This window comes from Artemia franciscana, chromosome 12, assembly GCF_032884065.1.
Source record: "Artemia franciscana chromosome 12, ASM3288406v1, whole genome shotgun sequence".
Taxonomy (NCBI): Eukaryota; Metazoa; Arthropoda; class Branchiopoda; order Anostraca; family Artemiidae; genus Artemia; species Artemia franciscana.
Genome location: NC_088874.1, coordinates 5,427,929 through 5,446,283, shown reverse-complemented (window position 1 = coordinate 5,446,283; position 18,355 = coordinate 5,427,929).

Sequence of the window (18,355 nt, the reverse complement as noted above, 5' to 3'; positions counted from 1 at the left end):
TACCCGGCTGACTGACCGTATTTCAAACAGTAGGTTGTACGAAAAGTGTGGTTTAATCCCGCTTTCTGGGGCTATAATGAAAGAAAGGTTGAGATGGCTAGGCCACGTTCTACGGATGAAGGATGACAGATTACCGAAGATTGTCCTTTTTGGCCAACCGTATGGGGCTACACGGAAAGCAGGTCGTCCTTGTCTGGGTTGGGAGGATGTCATAAATAAGGATTTAAAGGAAATGGGAACTTCCTGGGAGGGTGTAAAGAGGGAGGCTTTAAATAAATTAGGTTGGAGGAGGAGCGTGCGTAGCTGTGTTGGCCTCAGGCGGCTTGGTGCTGCAGTGAGTTATTAGTAGTAGTAGTAGTAGTAGTAGAAAATACATTTTTCAAAATCTAGGGGGAGTGACAATTTTTTTTTCACTGAAAGTACCGAAAAGAAAATTTCCAATGAAAATCTCGTAAATTGTATTTTTTAAACCTAGGAAGGGGAATGTCAAGGGGGTCGCAATAATACCCCAATTGACACCACTTACACCAATTAATTCCATCTAAATTAACGAAAAGCAGTTAGAGAATCTAACATCCCTCATCTGTAAAAGGTGGTGTAACTGTTTTAACCTGTGTTTCATTATAACCCTAAAGGGTGGAATGAACTGCGTTTAACCGAAACTTACTTAATTACTTAGAGATTTATGAGCCCCCTTTCTCTCGAGTAAAACTTGGTTTTACAAAAAGTATCATAACTCATACAGATCTAATCTGTAATCTGCCCATTTTTCAAAGTGCAATTTGTTTCTTGACGAAGATAACTGACAATTGTAAAGTTACTAATTAATCAAAATGAGTATTTTGTAATTGTTGTAATTTTTTACTTCTTCTACAACTTAAATTAATAAGAAAACAATGAATACTACACAACACTTAAAGAAGTTCCTCCTCTCTCCACCGACAAATCTAGGGTCAGAGCATCCTACTTCCTCAAACAAGTTTTTTTTTTAATATGGTCAAACAAGTTAAGATATCAAAAATGGAAGCCGGTGTTTAATCCTTCCCTCTGGAATACAGTCAATCAGTTTCGACTCATACAAAAAGATTAACATTCAATTCCTGACGTAATGAGCATCCTCTTAAGTTTCTACGACCTTGAGGTGGAGGTGGGGATGAGGAAGGGGAAGTTCCCCTCCTATGTGGAATTAATTTTGATAATTTTTTGGGTTTAATGATACTCTTTAATCTCATAGAAACAGCGTAGATCAGAAATATTCTCAGAAACCAATAGGGGTTAAATATCGATTTTACAATTTTGATGTATTTTGAAGTTTTTGCACTCCCTCCCACAGAAAATTCCCCGACCTACAAGAAAAAGTCTTATAACCACCCTGAGGATTATATGTAAATTTTACTTCCACCCTCCCATCGTCTCTCCCTTAGAACAAATTCTGGGTTTATCCGAAGGCTCAATGAGAGTTGAAATCTTTGGGCATAAACCATCACCATTTGAGGCATCAAAAGAACTGATGCCTCAAACTTCCTAACTGCGAAAGAAGTAGAGCCCCATTGTAGAGGTTTAAAGACCTTATTTGCAAATATTTGGATCGGTAAAACAGCAGAGAATATACCTAAGATAGTGAGGTTTTAGTAAACCTTGAAAGTATTTTGGCTTACAAGATAAACAAGGGGAAGGTGGAGGTGGAAACTAATGTGCAATTCTTAGGGTCGTATTCAGGATTTGTGTTGATGTTTTTCAGCGTTGGGGATTAGTACAAAAACACGAAGAAACGCACCAAATATGTGAAATTAATATTTAACCTCTCTTGAGTTCCGGGAAAATTTTTAAATTTGTCACAATCACAGTAATTTTCTAAATGATAAAGAAATCACTGAAAAAGAAACTAAGGCTTTAGAGATTTTTAATAATGATATTCGCACTTAATAATTTCTCACTCAACACTGCTTTTCCATTTACAAAAAAAAATTGAGTAAAAAAACGGGTTTAATTTCTATAAAACAGTGAACAAAAATAAAATATATTAACTACACTTTAATTAACGGAATAAAAAATAGAAATACTCTAAATATTTCGACCCCACGTCTGGGAGCCATTCTCAATGGAAAAAAAATTACAAACCGACAATTAGGAGATAGTCCAAATTTTATACCTTTTCAAGGATTTCCTTTTGTTCTTTGGTTAACTCCTTTTTGCTTAAATTAATTACACCTGGTCCTGGGACATGTTTAGAGTTATACGTTGAAATATGTTGTCTTTCATTTATATATTTATTTTTGTTCACTGCTTTATAGAAATTAAACCCGTTTTTTCTTTACTCAATTTGTCGTATCTTCACACTATAACAAGACAGGCCAAATCAGTTGTAATTTGGTCAGGGAATTTGGTAGAAGGGGATCGGGTCCATGAATCATTTAATTGTTTTAATCTTTATTTCCAGATTATAATTGAAACTCCAATTCTCTAGTTTGTCTCGAAGTTCCTAATAAGCCCTGATAAAAGTCCTATTCTTTGCGTTTTGGGTTCACATAATAACGCATTAATATTGAACTGCCTCTATGTAAAATATCATGCTGACTTCTCAATATTTTCACTTTTCTTAATATTTCTTTTAACCGGCTCCAAAAAAAGAACTTCCGTAAATGTGCTAAGAATTGTGACTGGATCTATTCGCATTTCGCACAACACCAGCGCTGCATATGGGACATTTGTCTTTGAATTTGCATACTGTATGAAATGTCTCTTGAGATTAGAATAAAGTGAATTTAAACAAAATATGCATATTTTTCTCACAACTTATAAATTTTATGGGCACGCATAAACGATACCAATCAATTCTCTTTTCTATTGTCATTAGTTTCATCATGCAGCATTAGGAGACCGTAATTTGCTTTTGAAGAAATTGGAGACATAAAAACGATATTCAGTGTAACCCCCTGAAATTTATACTCCCATACCCTGATTTACCAAAGAAAACTCCTGTGTGTTTTTTATAGAATTCAAAATTTTTGTACAAAGATAAAAAGGGGATTGTAATTTTCAAACTCTAGGAATCACTTTTCCCTTCCAATTAGTGCCCCTGGCAATTTTTCTTTAATTCAAGGTTTCTGCCACCGTGCTACCAGGAATTTTTTCAGATTTTCTGTATATTCATTGTCAAACAATGCAAAATGGATAAGTTAATAATTCTAACTTTATTTTTTGAATACTGTCAAATTTAAGATAGGGTCGCTATTTAAATGTGGGGAATATGTCATAATATAATGTTTCACAATCTGTGTAAAAACTTAGATTTATCCTATACCTTTACTTACACAGGGCTGCCAGTGATTTTAGTTTCAACTTTGACTCACTGATGTCAATTCTATTCAAACAGTTCTTCGTAACAAACTGTAGTAAGGAGCGACCCGGCTCAATAGTAACTGAAACTCTAAAAAATGGAATTTTGATGACAATAGTTGCATCAAAAGAATTGCATTTTTACGCTGATTCTAAATATATAAGTTTCATCAAGTTTATTTTTGCACATCAAAAGTTACGAGCCTGAGAAAATTTGCCTTATTTTAGAAAATAGGGGGAAACACCCTCTAAAAGTCAAGGAATATATCTAGGTTAGGCTAGGTTAAATAGAAGGAAAACCCCCGTAAAAGTCAAAGAACGAAAGTCACAACATGAGATTCAGCGTATCAGAGAACCCTACTGTAGCAGTTTCAAGCTCCTATCTACATACATGTAGAATTTTGTATTTTTTGCCAGAAGACGGATCACGGATGCGTGTTTATTTGTTTTTTTTTTTGTTTTTGTTTTTTTCAGAAGAGCAAGGCATTGAGGAGGGGACAACCCCTCTGAAAATTGAATAGTTTCTGTTCGTTTTAATGTCGCTCCTTACTTGCAGTTAAAAAACTTGTTTTTTTCATTTAATTATCAATTTAAATCGACAAACCCACGAAAAAATCCTTACAAAAAATTCAGAATTATAATAAATCAAGAAATAAAATCTACCTGAACTGATGTTGACTTTACGAAAATTCAAACTAACCTGAATCAGAAAATTGTATAGGACAAGTCAAGTTTTTTTTTCATTCAATCGGATCTGGGATTTTAGTCAAGTTCATTTTTATTGCGAAATTCAATGGTTACCGTCAAAGTTTGTTCGTCATTATTTTCACTTAAAGTTCAAAAGTCGTTTGGCATACTTGTCAGGCTAATCAAAGACACATGCTCTAACATTATGCTTTATTCTTCAACTGCCTTTTTTATAAGAATTCATCATTAGATTTTATAATTTTTTGGATATGCCAACTGCCTGTATTTAAATTTACATGACTCTTATACTGAATAATATCAATATTTTCCAGTCACTGAAGTGTTTCTGTGGTGGATTGGAGGCAGGGGTGGATCCAAAATTTTTTTTTGGAAAGGGGGAATAGGTCGCTCCGATAAACTAGCGAACAAAGAAATGCAAGCAATTTAAAGTGAAATTCAACGATTAAACGTCGAAGGTAGGTAGTGGGGTACTTGTGTACATAGTGGCGTACACGAAAAATGAAGTTTGGTTAATCCTAATGATATATACCAAAATATGATGAAAATATAATACTTTAAAACAAATTGGGTTTTATATTTGTGCATTAGCAGGGGGGTTAGGGGGTAGGGGTAAATTATAGGGGGTCCCCACACAAAATGTGTTTGCTACAGTTATTTTGCATACGAAGTAATATTTGTTTTCTAACTTCACGTTGTCCCAACACTTAACCCCTACCCCTTTATACGCAAATAAATAGCCCAAATTATATAAATCTAATATAATCTGTCACCTGCTTTCCACTGAGCGTAAGCTAATTGTCCCTTAACACAGATATATTAAACCGGTTTCTTCTCGAGTGTCCACCATTATGTGCACAAGTACTGGTTGCAGAAATGTTTGTAAATTTAATCAAAAATCTTCTGAAGGGTTAAAGTTATAATAAATCTGTTGAAATTAAAATGATATTAAAATATTTATACAAATAAATGGTAAGTTATAAAAACAAGCCAGCCGTAAAAAAAAAAAAAAAAAAAAAAAAAAAAAAAAAAAAAAAAAAAAAAAAAAAAAAAAAAAACTGTTCACACTTCACAGTAAAAGAATTTAATTTTAATATTTGATGATATTATCCCCAAATCCAACGTTATGTTAGGAGGGAGGGGCAGCCCCACCCAGATCAGCCACTGACTGGAGAAGTAAGGATTCTGTAGAGGTCCAATAGCTTGGAGAGGAAGTTTCCTTTTTAAAACACTAGAAAATCAATTCTTTTGGCCGTGGATTTTTTTTCCTAAAATCGTGTCCCTTCTAATGGAGCAATAAATCACTTATGGATTTTATATCTTAATTTAGATTCCACCCATGCTTTAAGATTTAATGGTACTTAGTGCATTATAAACGTGACTTAATAAAATTAAACTTAGAAGCCATTTCCCGAACTGGGGGGAAAAGGCTCACATGACATTTTTGTGACTGGAGGGAGAGGGGTATGAATTCTAGTGAACACAAATAATAGGTGATTTCTATGAAAAATAGAAGATATTGACAAAAAAATAAAGATTTAAGATAAAGAGAGGGACAAAGAACCCATTGTGTATTTTCCTGAAAAGGGTCGGAAGATTATGATAAGCTGTAAAAAAAAAAATACATCTCTCCATTCAACCAAAGGGCTAAAATCAGACCGAATGCAGGGTCTGGCCAGGACTCTTATATTATCCATACATCACAGATAGAAGAACTTTGAGATACGAAAATAGGAGGTTGAAATACATTTGAAAGAGGCCCATGTAACAGTGCAAAAGTAAACGAAGCACGTGTGCACTGAACGAATACTTAAGAAGGGTTTAACAGTAGATGGATTTTCAAGCTTTACAACTAGTCTGGGGTTTTCATAGAGATACTAAACTTTGCAAATTTGATAGGTAAGTCAACATCCAATTAATAGGACAATATGAAATATATGATTGAATCAAGATAAAGAAAAGAAAATGTATATAGATCCAGGGGATGTGCGATTCAGTTTAGGTAATATACCAAAATTCCTGGCAATCTTAACCTTTAAAGCGTTAATGTAAAATTTGTAAGACTTATTCTCATCAAGAAAGATTCCAAGGAATTGGATATGGTCAATTTAAGATCTAAGGAGAGTACCAGATGACGTATGTATCAGATAAATACTCGGAACTGCTGAATTCTAGAAAATAAAAAAGAATTTGAAACATTAAGAGCCAAGTTCACAATAAACCATGAAAGAGGTCTCTCAAATAAAGCAAGAAATTTTTTCTCCAGTTATACTTGATCGAATCTGACTGTACCTATCGTACTGTCATCATCGAAGGCAACTAGGCTGTCATCAGAGTTTGACTGGCGCCTGGGTTCACCAACACGGTTGGAGTGGATCAAATAGCAACAAAAGTTTGGAAACACTTCTTTATTGCATAAAAAAACATCTTCAAAATCTCAGTAACGGATTAGGGTTAACAGGGTAACGAGTGGGATATTGACATAAATAAAAATGCAATACTTGCATCCAAGGTTGTCGAAATGGTGCATCTGCGATATCTTAGGAAAGGGTAAGCAAATTAAGATGAAACTGTCGGGCATGTAGATGGGAAGGATTAAACAGTACTTGTCTATACTAAAGGGTGTAACAAGATTAGTGTTAGAATTCCGTCAGCCCTATAGAACCCCAAATATTTGACAGATTTTCAAGCCATATATTTGTATATTTTCCCCTGTGCCTATGCATCAAAAGTATATAGTTCAAATAGTATTAAAAACACAAGAGTCAAGAGCTCATATGGCACTTGTGATGAGGTTGGAAGAGCAAAGAGCTTCTTCCGTCTAAGTTTCATTGCGATCTCTCCACTCTAAGCGTTTTCCAAGATTTTCGGTTTCCCCCTCCAACTCCCCCAATATCATCAGATCCGGTCAGATCTAGAACAAGAGCTCTGAGACACGAGGTCTTTCTAACCTTCCACTCCCCACCCCAGATGGTCAAATCGGGGAAGTTACTATTTCTAATTTAATCTAGTCGGGTCCCTGAAACGCCTGCCAACATTCAACGATCGCTATATTGATCATGTGTCTATTTTCTGATCTTCTTCATGTAAAAATTGGGCTGGTCCGAGATTCAAGCCTGATACCTCTTGGATTCTAAGCAAGAATCATACCCCCCCCCCCTAGACTACAATAGACTACGCCATACTTAAGAAGAACAATCATTTGTTTTATCAGCAAATAAAATTATTCTCAATTATCTTGTTCACTCGCTCTCCCCCCCCCCAAGATGGTCGAATCAGAGAAGAGACGATTTCTAATTTAATTTCGTCTGGTCCCTGATGTGCCTGCCAACTTTCATTGTCCTAGCTTATCTGGAAGTGCCCAAACTAGCGATTTCCCCCAACTCCCCCAAAGAGAGTGGATCCGTTCTAGTTATGTCAATAGCGTATCTAGGACATGTGCTTATTCTTCCCACCAAGTTTCACCCAAATCTCTACACTCTAAGCGTTTTCCAAGATTTCTGGTTCCCCCTTCAACTCCCCCCCCCCCCCAATGTCACCAGATCCAGACAGGATTTAAAACAAGAGCTCTGAGACACGAGATCCTTCTAAATATCAAATTTCACTCAGATCTGATCACTCGTTCGTAAGTTAAAACACCTGTTTTTTTCTAAATTAACCCCCCCCCTCCAAATCCCTCAAAGAGAGCCAATCCACTCTGGTTATGTTAATCAATTATCTAGGAGTTCTGCTTATTCGTCCCACCAAGTATCATCACGTTCTCTCCACTCTAAGCGTTTTCCAAGATTTCTGGTTTCCTCCTCCAACTCCCCCCAATAAGACCAGATCCAGTCAGGATTTGACATAAGAGCTCTGAGACCCGAGGTTCTTCTAAATATCAAATTACATTAGGATCCAATCACTCGTTCGTAAGTTAAAAATACCTCATTTTTTCGAATTTTTCCAAAGTACCGAATTAGGCCCCCCTCCAACTCCCCCAAAAACAGCGAATCTAATCCAGTTATGTTAATCACGTATCTAGGACTTGTGCTTATCCTTCCCACCTAGTTTCACCTAGATTTCTCCACTCTAAGCGTTTTCCAAGATTTCCTCCCTCCAACTTCTCGCAATGTTACTGGGTCCTGTCAGGAATTAAAATAGAGCTCTGATTTACGAGGTCCTTCTAAATAACAAATTTCATTAAGATCAGATCACTCGTTCGTAAGTTAAAAATACCTTATTTGTTCTAATTTTGCCGAATTCACCCTCCCCCTCCAACTCCCCCAAAGAGAGTGGATCCGTTCCGCTTATGTAAATCAAGTATCTAGGAATTGTGATTTTTACACACCAAGTTTCATCCCAATCCCTCCACTCTAAGCGTTTTCCAAGATTTAAGGTTTCCCTATCCAACTCTTCCCAATATCACCAGATATGGTCAGGATTTAAAATAAGAACTCTGAGACAAGATATTCTTCTAAATATCAAATTTTATTAAGATCCGATCACCCGTTCGTAAGTTAAATATATCTCATTTTTCCGAATTAACCGTCCTCCCACTCTCCCCCTCCCCTTCCCAGATAGTCGAATTGGGGAAACGACTATTTCTAATTTAATCTGGTCTGGTCCCAGATACGCCTGCCCAATTTCATCGTCCTAGCTTATCTGGAAGTACCCAAACTAGCAAATTGGGACACACAGACCAACAGAAATTGCGATCGCTATATGTCTCTTGGTAAATACCAAGTGAAAACAATTTTGTTCAAAATAAGTAAACCAAATATATTCTCTGAGGCCAACCTGACCTTGACCTGAATTAACCTGATGATGACAGGCACAGGTCCTGTCGAAATTATCATTAGAAGAAAAATCAATCACCTGACATCCATAGCCTAGGTAAGCTTATTACCATCTATCATTATTAAGGTCAATTTCCTAGGTTGAAAGCTAATTCTATTAAGATAGCATTGAAATACGTACCGAGATTTCCTCCTTTCTCATTGGCTTAATTGCTCTCTTGAGGGTTGTACCAGAATATTTGAACTCTGTTGACTTCCTTGAGATATTACGACCGGATTTAAAGGGAATTTAAATTTTTCACATGTCTAATTGGCAACAGCTGACCATTGGAATTTGGTTGGTTACAAGTCAGATAACAGTTTAGCATTTGAATTTTCACAATGGGCAGAAAAAAAAGCAAGAACAAATAAGGGACAGGAAAACCTGAGACATTGGTAAGTTCTATCTCAACGTTATAGTAGAATATATTACTTTTATTCATTTACAAGTTACATTTTCAAACAGTTCGTGGTAACAAACTGCAGTAAGGAGCAACCAGGCTCAATAGTAACACAAAACTCTAAAAACCGAAGTTTTGGTACAAATAGTTACATCAAAAGAATTGCATTTTAATGCTGATTTTAAATATATAAGTTTCATCAAGTTTAGTTTTACCGGTCAAAGGTTACGAGCCTGAGAAACTGAGCGTTGTTTTAGAAAATAGGAGCGAGGGAGGTGGCCTAGTTGCCCTCCAAGTTTTTGATTGCTTAAAAAAGCAACTAGAACTTTTATTTTTTTACAAACGTCTTCATTGGTAAAAAATATACGTAACTTACGTAACGAACTTCTATATTAGTATGTTTTTATTGCGTATATTAGGGGGTTAAACCATCGTCGATACCTCGCTCTTTACACTAAAGCTTAGATTTTGTCCCAATTCCTTAAGAATGACCTCTAAATCACAAAGGCCGTAGAATAAATAGTTGAAATTACTAGAAATACTTTAGCGTAAAGAGTGAGGTATAACGAGAAGGTAAACCCCTCATATGCGTAATAATTTTTGTTCGTTTTAAGTTTTAATGCTGCTCCTTACTTTCACTAGAAAAAAAACTTTTCATATTTATTTTTTGTTGTTTTTTCAAATAATGCTAGAAAATCCTGCGTCCCCTTCATTGAAATCCTCTTCCCCCATGAGAAGTTTCTCCATGGAAATATCCTCCCAAGTAACCCCCCCCCCTCAACTCCCCCCTAAACCAAAAAAACTCCCTGAAAACGTGTGTACACTTCCGAGTACTTATTACTATATGTAAACACAGGTCAAAGTTTGTGACTTGCAGCCCCTCCCACGGTGACTGCGGGGGAGTGAGTCGTCCCTAAAGACATAGTCATTAGGTTTTTCGACTATGATGAATAAAATGGCTATCTCAGAATTTTGATCCGGAGACTTTTGGGAAAAATGAGCGTGGGAGGGGGCCTAGGTGCCCTCCAATTTTTTGGTCACTTAAAAACGGCACTAGAACTTTTAATTTCCGTTGGAATGAGCCTTTTTGCGACATTCTAGGACCACTCAGTCGATAAGATCACCCCTGGGAAAAAAAAAAAAAAAAAAAATAATAATAAACACGCATCCGTGATCTGTCTTCTGGCAAAAAAATGCGAGATTCCACATATTTGTAGATAGAAGCTTGAAACTTCTACAATAAGGTAACGGGAACAATAAGGTAACAACAAGGTTCTACGTTAAGATTCTATGACTTTTAGGGGGTGTTTCCCCCTATTTTCTAAAATGAGGCAAATTTTCTCAGGCTCGTAACTTTCGATGGGTAAAACTGGTCTTGATGAAACTTATATATTTAAAATCAACATTAAAATGCAATTCTTTTGATGTAACTATTGGTATCAAAATTCCATTTTATAGTGTTTCGGTTGCTATTGAGCCGGGTTGCTTCTTACTACAGTTCGTTACCACGAACTGTTTGATTGGTTATATTTTCCAGCAGATGACTTTTTATTTTCTCCAGCTGGGCTTCAGTTGTAGCTAATTGTTCGTAAATCGGGGCGATACTTGAAGACACCGAGTTAGACCATAATTTATCTCTTGCTTTCAGGGCTTAAAAGGTCTTAGAAAAAGTTTCGTAAATTTCTGTGGTATTAACAAGTTTTTGTGGCACTTTGTATTTACGAAGTGACATATAGTGATCATAAATTCTGTCGATCTGTCTATCTGTCTATCCCTGTTTTACTAGTTTAGGCACTTCCAGATAAGCTAGGACGATGAGATTTGGCAGGCGTATCAGGAACCAGACTAGATTAAATTAGAAATAGTCGTTTCCCCAATTCGATCATCTGGGGGGAGTGGGGAGAAGGTTAATTCGAAAAAAAAGACCGGGATGAAACTTGGTGGTAAAAATGAGCACAAATCCTAGATACGTGATTGACATATTCGGAACGGGTCCGCTCTCTTTGGAGAAGTTGGGGTGAGGGTTAATTCTGAAAATGAGAAAAATCAGTACCAGCCAAGATTAAATTAGAAATAGTCATTTATCCGATTCGACCGTCTGTGGGGGGGGGGGAGTGGAGTGACGGTTAATTCGAAAAAATGAGGTGTTTTTAAGTTACGAAGGAGTGATCGAATCTTAATGAAATCTCATATTTAGAAGGATCTTGCAACTCAGATCTTTCATTTTAGATCTGGCTGAATCCAGTTTCATTGGGGAGAGTTGTGGGGGGGGGTATCAGAAATCTTGGAAAACGCTCAGAGTGGAGAGGTCAGGATGAAATTTGGTGGCAAGAATAAGCACACGTCCAAGATACGTGACTGACATAACTGAACCGGATCCGCACTCTTTGGGAGAGTTGGGGGGGGGGGGTAATTCGGCAAAATTAAAAATGAGGTATTTGTAATTTATGGACGGGTAATCAGATCTTAATGAAACTTAATATTTAGATGGATCTTGTGCTTCAGCACTCTTATTACAAATCCCAACTCGGTAAGAGTAGGCGGAGGTGGAGGGGGAAACCGAAAATCTTTGAAAATGATTAGAGTGAAGAGATCGGGATGAAACTTGGTGGGTAGAATAAACAAATATCGCAGATACGTGATTGACGTAACCGGACTGGATTTGCTCTCTTTGGGGGAGTTGGGGGGAGGGTTAACTCTGAAAAATTAGAAAAAATGAGGTATTTTTAACTTAGGAAAGAGTAATCAGATATCAATGAAATTTGATGTTTGGAAGGATATCGTGTCTCATAGCTCTTATTTCAAATTCCGACCGGATCTGGTGACATTGGGGGGAAGATGGGAGGTGAAACCTAAAATCATGGAAAACGCTTAGAGTGGGGGGATCGGAATGAGACTTGGTGGTAAAAATAATCTTAAGTCCTAGATATGAGATTGACGTAACTGGAACGGATCTGCTCTCTTCAGGGGAGTTGGGAGGAGGAGGGTTAATTCTGAAAAATTAAAAAAATAAGGTATTTTCAACTTACGAAGGAGAGATTGGATCTTATTGAAATTTGATATTTGGAAGGATATCATGTCTCGGAGCTCTTATTTTAAATCTCGACCGGATCCGTTGAAGAGGAAGTTGGGGGGAGACCTAAAATCTTGGAAAATGCTTGGAGTATAGGGGTCGGGATGAAACTTGGTGGTAAAAATGAGCACAAATCCTAGATACGTGATCGACATATTCGGAACGGGTCCGCTCTCTTTGGAGAAGTTGGGGTGAGGGTTAATTCTGAAAATGAGAAAAATCAGTACCAGCCAAGATTAAATTAGAAATAGTCATTTATCCGATTCGACCGTCTGTGGGGGGGGGAGTGGAGTGACGGTTAATTCGAAAAAATGAGGTGTTTTTAAGTTACGAAGGAGTGATCGAATCTTAATGAAATCTCATATTTAGAAGGATCTTGCAACTCAGATCTTTCATTTTAGATCTGGCTGAATCCAGTTTCATTGGGGAGAGTTGTGGGGGGGGGGGTATCAGAAATCTTGGAAAACGCTCAGAGTGGAGAGGTCAGGATGAAATTTGGTGGCAAGAATAAGCACACGTCCAAGATACGTGACTGACATAACTGGACCGGATCCGCACTCTTTGGGAGAGTTGGGGGGGGGGGTAATTCGGCAAAATTAAAAATGAGGTATTTGTAATTTATGGACGGGTAATCAGATCTTAATGAAACTTAATATTTAGATGAATCTTGTGCTTCAGCACTCTTATTACAAATCCCAACTCGGTAAGAGTAGGCGGAGGTGGAGGGGGAAACCGAAAATCTTTGAAAATGATTAGAGTGAAGAGATCGGGATGAAACTTGGTGGGTAGAATAAACAAATATCGCAGATACGTGATTGACGTAACCGGACTGGATTTGCTCTCTTTGGGGGTGTTGGGGGGAGGGTTAACTCTGAAAAATTAGAAAAAATGAGGTATTTTTAACTTAGGAAAGAGTAATCAGATATCAATGAAATTTGATGTTTGGAAGGATATCGTGTCTCATAGCTCTTATTTCAAATTCCGACCGGATCTGGTGACATTGGGGGGAAGATGGGAGGTGAAACCTAAAATCATGGAAAACGCTTAGAGTGGGGGGATCGGAATGAGACTTGGTGGTAAAAATAATCTTAAGTCCTAGATATGAGATTGACGTAACTGGAACGGATCTGCTCTCTTCAGGGGAGTTGGGAGGAGGAGGGTTAATTCTGAAAAATTAAAAAAGTAAGGTATTTTCAACTTACGAAGGAGAGATTGGATCTTATTGAAATTTGATATTTGGAAGGATATCATGTCTCGGAGCTCTTATTTTAAATCTCGACCGGATCCGTTGAAGAGGAAGTTGGGGGGAGACCTAAAATCTTGGAAAATGCTTGGAGTATAGGGGTCGGGATGAAACTTGGTGGTAAAAATAAGTACAAGTCCTAGAAACGGGATTTACATAGCCAGAACGGATCTGCTCTCTTTGGGGGAGCTGGGGGGGGGTAATTCTAAAAAATTAGACAAAATTAAGTATTTTAACTTATGAAAGAGTGATCGTATCTTAATGAAATTTCATATTTAGAAGGATCTCGAAACCCAGATCTCTCATTTTAAATCCCTACCAGATCCAGTGTCATTTGGGGGGGGGGCAGGAAATATTGGAAAACGCTTAAAGCGGAGAGATCAGGATGAAACTTGGTGGAAAGAATAAGCACAAGTCCAAGATAGGTGACTGACATAACCGGCTCGGATCCACTCTCTTTGGTGGATTTGGGGGAGGGGGGGTAACTCGGTAAAATTAGAAAAAATGAGGTATTTGTAACTTGCGAACGGGGGTTCGGATCTTAATGAAATTTAATATCTAGAAGGACCTTGTGCTTTAAAACTCTCATTTTAAATCCCGACCAGATCCGATGACATTGAAGGGAGCTGGAGGGGGAAACTGGAATTCTTGGAAAACGTGAAAATCGAGGTATCTTACGAATGGGTGATCAGATCTTAATGAAACTTAATATGCAAAAGAATCTTATGTCTCAGATAATCCGTTTTCAATTAGAATTGGATCCAAGGACATAGAGGGCTGAGGGAAAAACAGAAACCTTGGAAACCAGAAATCTTGGAAAACGCTTAGAGTGGAGAGATCGAGATGAAACTTGATGGGAAGAATAATCACAAGCTATAGATACGAGATTGACATTATTGGTACGGATCTGTTCTCTTTGGGGGAGCTGGAAGTTGTTAATTTGGAAAAATTAGAAAAATTGAGGTGTTTTTAACTTAAGAGTGGGTGACCGGATCTTAATAAAATTTGATATTTAGGAGAAACTCATGTCTCAGAACTTTTCTTTTAAATCCCGACCAGATCTGTTGACATTGGGGGGAGTTGGAGGGGAAAACCAGAAATCTTGGAAAACGCTTATAAACGCAGTAGATACGTAATTGACGTAACCGGACTGGATCCGCTTTCTTTGGGGGAGTTAGGTGGTGTGGTTCAGCGCTTTGGTGAGTTTAGTGCTTCTGGACGGGCTAGGACGATGAAAATTGTTAGGCATGTCAGGGAGCTGCACTAATTGACTCGTTACAGTTGTTTTCCCCGATTCGACCATCTGGGGGCTGAAGGGAAAGGAAAAATTAGAAAAATTGAGGTATTTTTAACTTACGAGTGGGTGATCGGATCTTAATGAATTTTGATATTTAGAAGGACCTCTTGACTCAGAGCTCTTATTTTAAATCCCGACCGGCATTAAGCCTCTGATTTTCCTTTTAAAGCAATCTATTGATTCTTAAAATGTTACTACAGGTCATATCATATGAGCTCTTGGCTCCTCTTGACCTCGTCACAAGTGCGATATGAGCTCTTAGCTCTTGTTTTTGACGAATATTACATAAATATAAGTAGTTTCAAAAATTTATTATCACCCCTAGGGGTTTCCTTCCTCCCTTACTTGTATTTATGACCCCAGGGCAAAGGTGCCCAATGTTTATTATGTACCTTCACGAATATATTACTTTAAATGACATTAATTTAGTAGTATATGCATTACTCCGTAAAGCAAAGTATATGATTACCCCGGTTCCAAACCGGGGTAATCAATCATTTATGAACGAGCCTATAAATCGTCAACTGTATGAGATGATGGGGAAAAACCAAAATATTCTAAGATACAGCACTATTAGGAATGAAATGAGATCCCGTGGAACTAAAATGGACGAATATCCTACAACTTTAGATTAAAAAAAATAATGTTCGTATATTTTATAGGCCTACAATCGGCGTTTCTTTACTTTTAAGAGCCAATAATGTTTAAAATAATGTGTTTTAAAGAATAACGTTCTTTTTAAAAATGATATTCATACACTTTATAGGCCTACAATCGATGTTTCTTAACTTTTAAAGGCCAATAATGTTTAAAATAATGTGTTTTTAAGAATAATATTCTTTTTAAGAATAATATTCTTTTTTAAAATAATGTTCATACATTTTATAGGCCTACAATCTGTGTTTCTTTACTTTTAAAGGCCAATAATGTTTAAAATAACGTGTCTTTAAGGTTATTGTTCTTTTTAAAAATAACGTTCATACATTTTATAGGCGTACAATCGGTGTTTCTTTACTTTTAAAGGCCAATAATGGTTAAAATAATGTGTTTTTAAGAATAATTTTCTTTTTAAAAATAACGTTCATACATTTTGTAGGTCTACAATCGGTGTTTCTTTACTTTTAAAGGCCAATAATGTTTAAAATGATTTGCTTTTAAGAATAATTTTCTTTTTAAAAATAAGGTACATACATTTTATAGGCCTACAATCGGTGTTTCTTTACTTTTAAAGGCCAATAATATTTAAAATGATGTGTTTTTAAGAATAATGTTCTTTTTAAAAATAATGTTCATACATTTTATAGGCCTACAATCGGTGTTTCTTTACTTTTAAAGGCCAATAATGTTATCTGCTTTGTAACAGCTTTGTAACCTAAAAAATGCCAATTCGTATGAAGTGTTAAATATGATAATTGCCTCAAGGTGTTGTTGCCAATTATACATGTTTTCAACTTCCTTTTAAGTCTGGTCGCAATGTTAAGGAAATGTCAACATTCTTAATGATATTCTGGCAAACCCCTCAAGGAGTGGTTAAGCCAATGAGAAAGGAGGAATACTAAGAATCATTGCTAAAAATCATTCCACATAACTACAAACTTGAGAATCTTTGGGATTATTTATCGGTATAAGATCTACAGAACGACACAAAAATCAAGGCTGTATGATTAGTACAACCCTTTTAAATAGTAAAGGAAAAATATCTTAAATGGCAAATTTTAAAGGAAACTGATGATAACAAAAAAAAAATTCACGGCCAAAAATTTTGAAATCTTGTGGCAAATCGAGAGGCTACTTTACAATTCTCTACGTCTTCTAAAATTAATTTTACTACTACTTTTAAAAATTAGAGGTGTCCCCACTAATTAATTTTTTATGAAGCTCTAAAGAAAAAAAATGAAAATTTGTTCGGCCTATTCATGTTAAAGCTTTCAATGAAGCCACAGGAATTTTTTCATCAAAGAATCTGCTCGTGTCTGTTGTTAATACGCATTTCACTGCTATAAGAAAATAGCATTGGCTTCTCCCTTCTCCCTTCAGTCCAGTTTAGTTGAATCGAAGAAAACGACTTTATCAAGTCAATTTGTGGAAGTCCCTGACACACCTACCAATTTTCATCGTCCTAGCACGTCCAGAGGCACCAAACTTGCCAAAGCACTGGACCCCCTCCAATTCCCCCAAAGATAGTGGATCCAGTCCGATTATGTCAATCACGTATCTACAATATTTGCTTATTCTACCCACAAAATTTCATCCCATTCTCTCCACTCTAAGCGTTTTTCCAAGATTTCCGGTTTCCCTTCCCCCTTCCGACACTGTCACCAGATCTGGTCGGGATTGAAAATAAGAGCTCTGAGACATGAGCTCCTTCTAAATATCAAATTTCATTAAGATCTGGTTACCTGTTCTCAAGTTAAAAATACCTCAATTTTTCTAATTTTTCCGAATTAACATCCCCTTCCAACTCCCCCAAAGAGATCAAATCCGTTCCAATTATATCAATCACGTATCTAGAACTTGTGCTTATTCTTCCCATCAAGTGTCATCCGAATCTCTCCACTCTAAGCGTTTTCCAAGATTTTCGGTTTCCAAGATCTCTGTTTCCCTCCTCCAGCCCCCTATGTCCCCAGATCCAATTCAAATTGAAAATGGAGCATCTGAAACATAAGATCTTTCTATATATCAAGTTTAATTAAGGTCCGATTGCCCATTCGTAAGAAAAAGATACCTCAATTTTCCTGTTTTCAAAATTTTCGGTTTCCCCCATCCAACTCCCCCCATGTCATTGGATCTGGTCGAGATTTAAAATGAGAGTTTTGAAGCACTTGATTCTCCTAAATATGAAATTTCATTAAGATATGACCCGTTTGTAGGCTAAAGTAAAACATTTCAAAATAGGGATGATACCTTTTTATTGACAGTGAATAGATATAAAATTATTTAACTGGATATTTCGAACACGTATACAGTGTTCATCATCAGCAGTAAAACTCTGATGATGAAGAAATCAGATATCAGAGCTTTACTGCTGATGATGAACACTGTATATGTGTTCGAAATATCCAGTTATATAATTTTATATCTATTCACTGTCAATAAAAAGGTATCATCCCTATTTTGAACTGTTTTACTTTCGTCATGGAAAGGCAGTGTGGTCTTCGAAGTTATCTACGTTTGTAGGCTTAGTTACAAAAACCTCATTTTTTGTAATTTTTCCGAACTATACCCTTTCCCCATTTCCCCCAAAGAGAGTGGGTCCAGTCCGGTTATTTCAGTCACGTATTTTGGACTTTTGCTCATTCTTTCCACCAAGTTCAATCCTGATCTCTCCACTCTCAGCCTCTTACAGGATTCCCCCCCTCTCAACTCCCCCTAATGACACTGGATCAGGTCGGGATTTAAAATAAGAGATCTTATTTACGAGGTCCTTGTAAATATGAAATTTAATTAAGATCCGATCACTCCTTCGTAAGCAAAAAACACCTC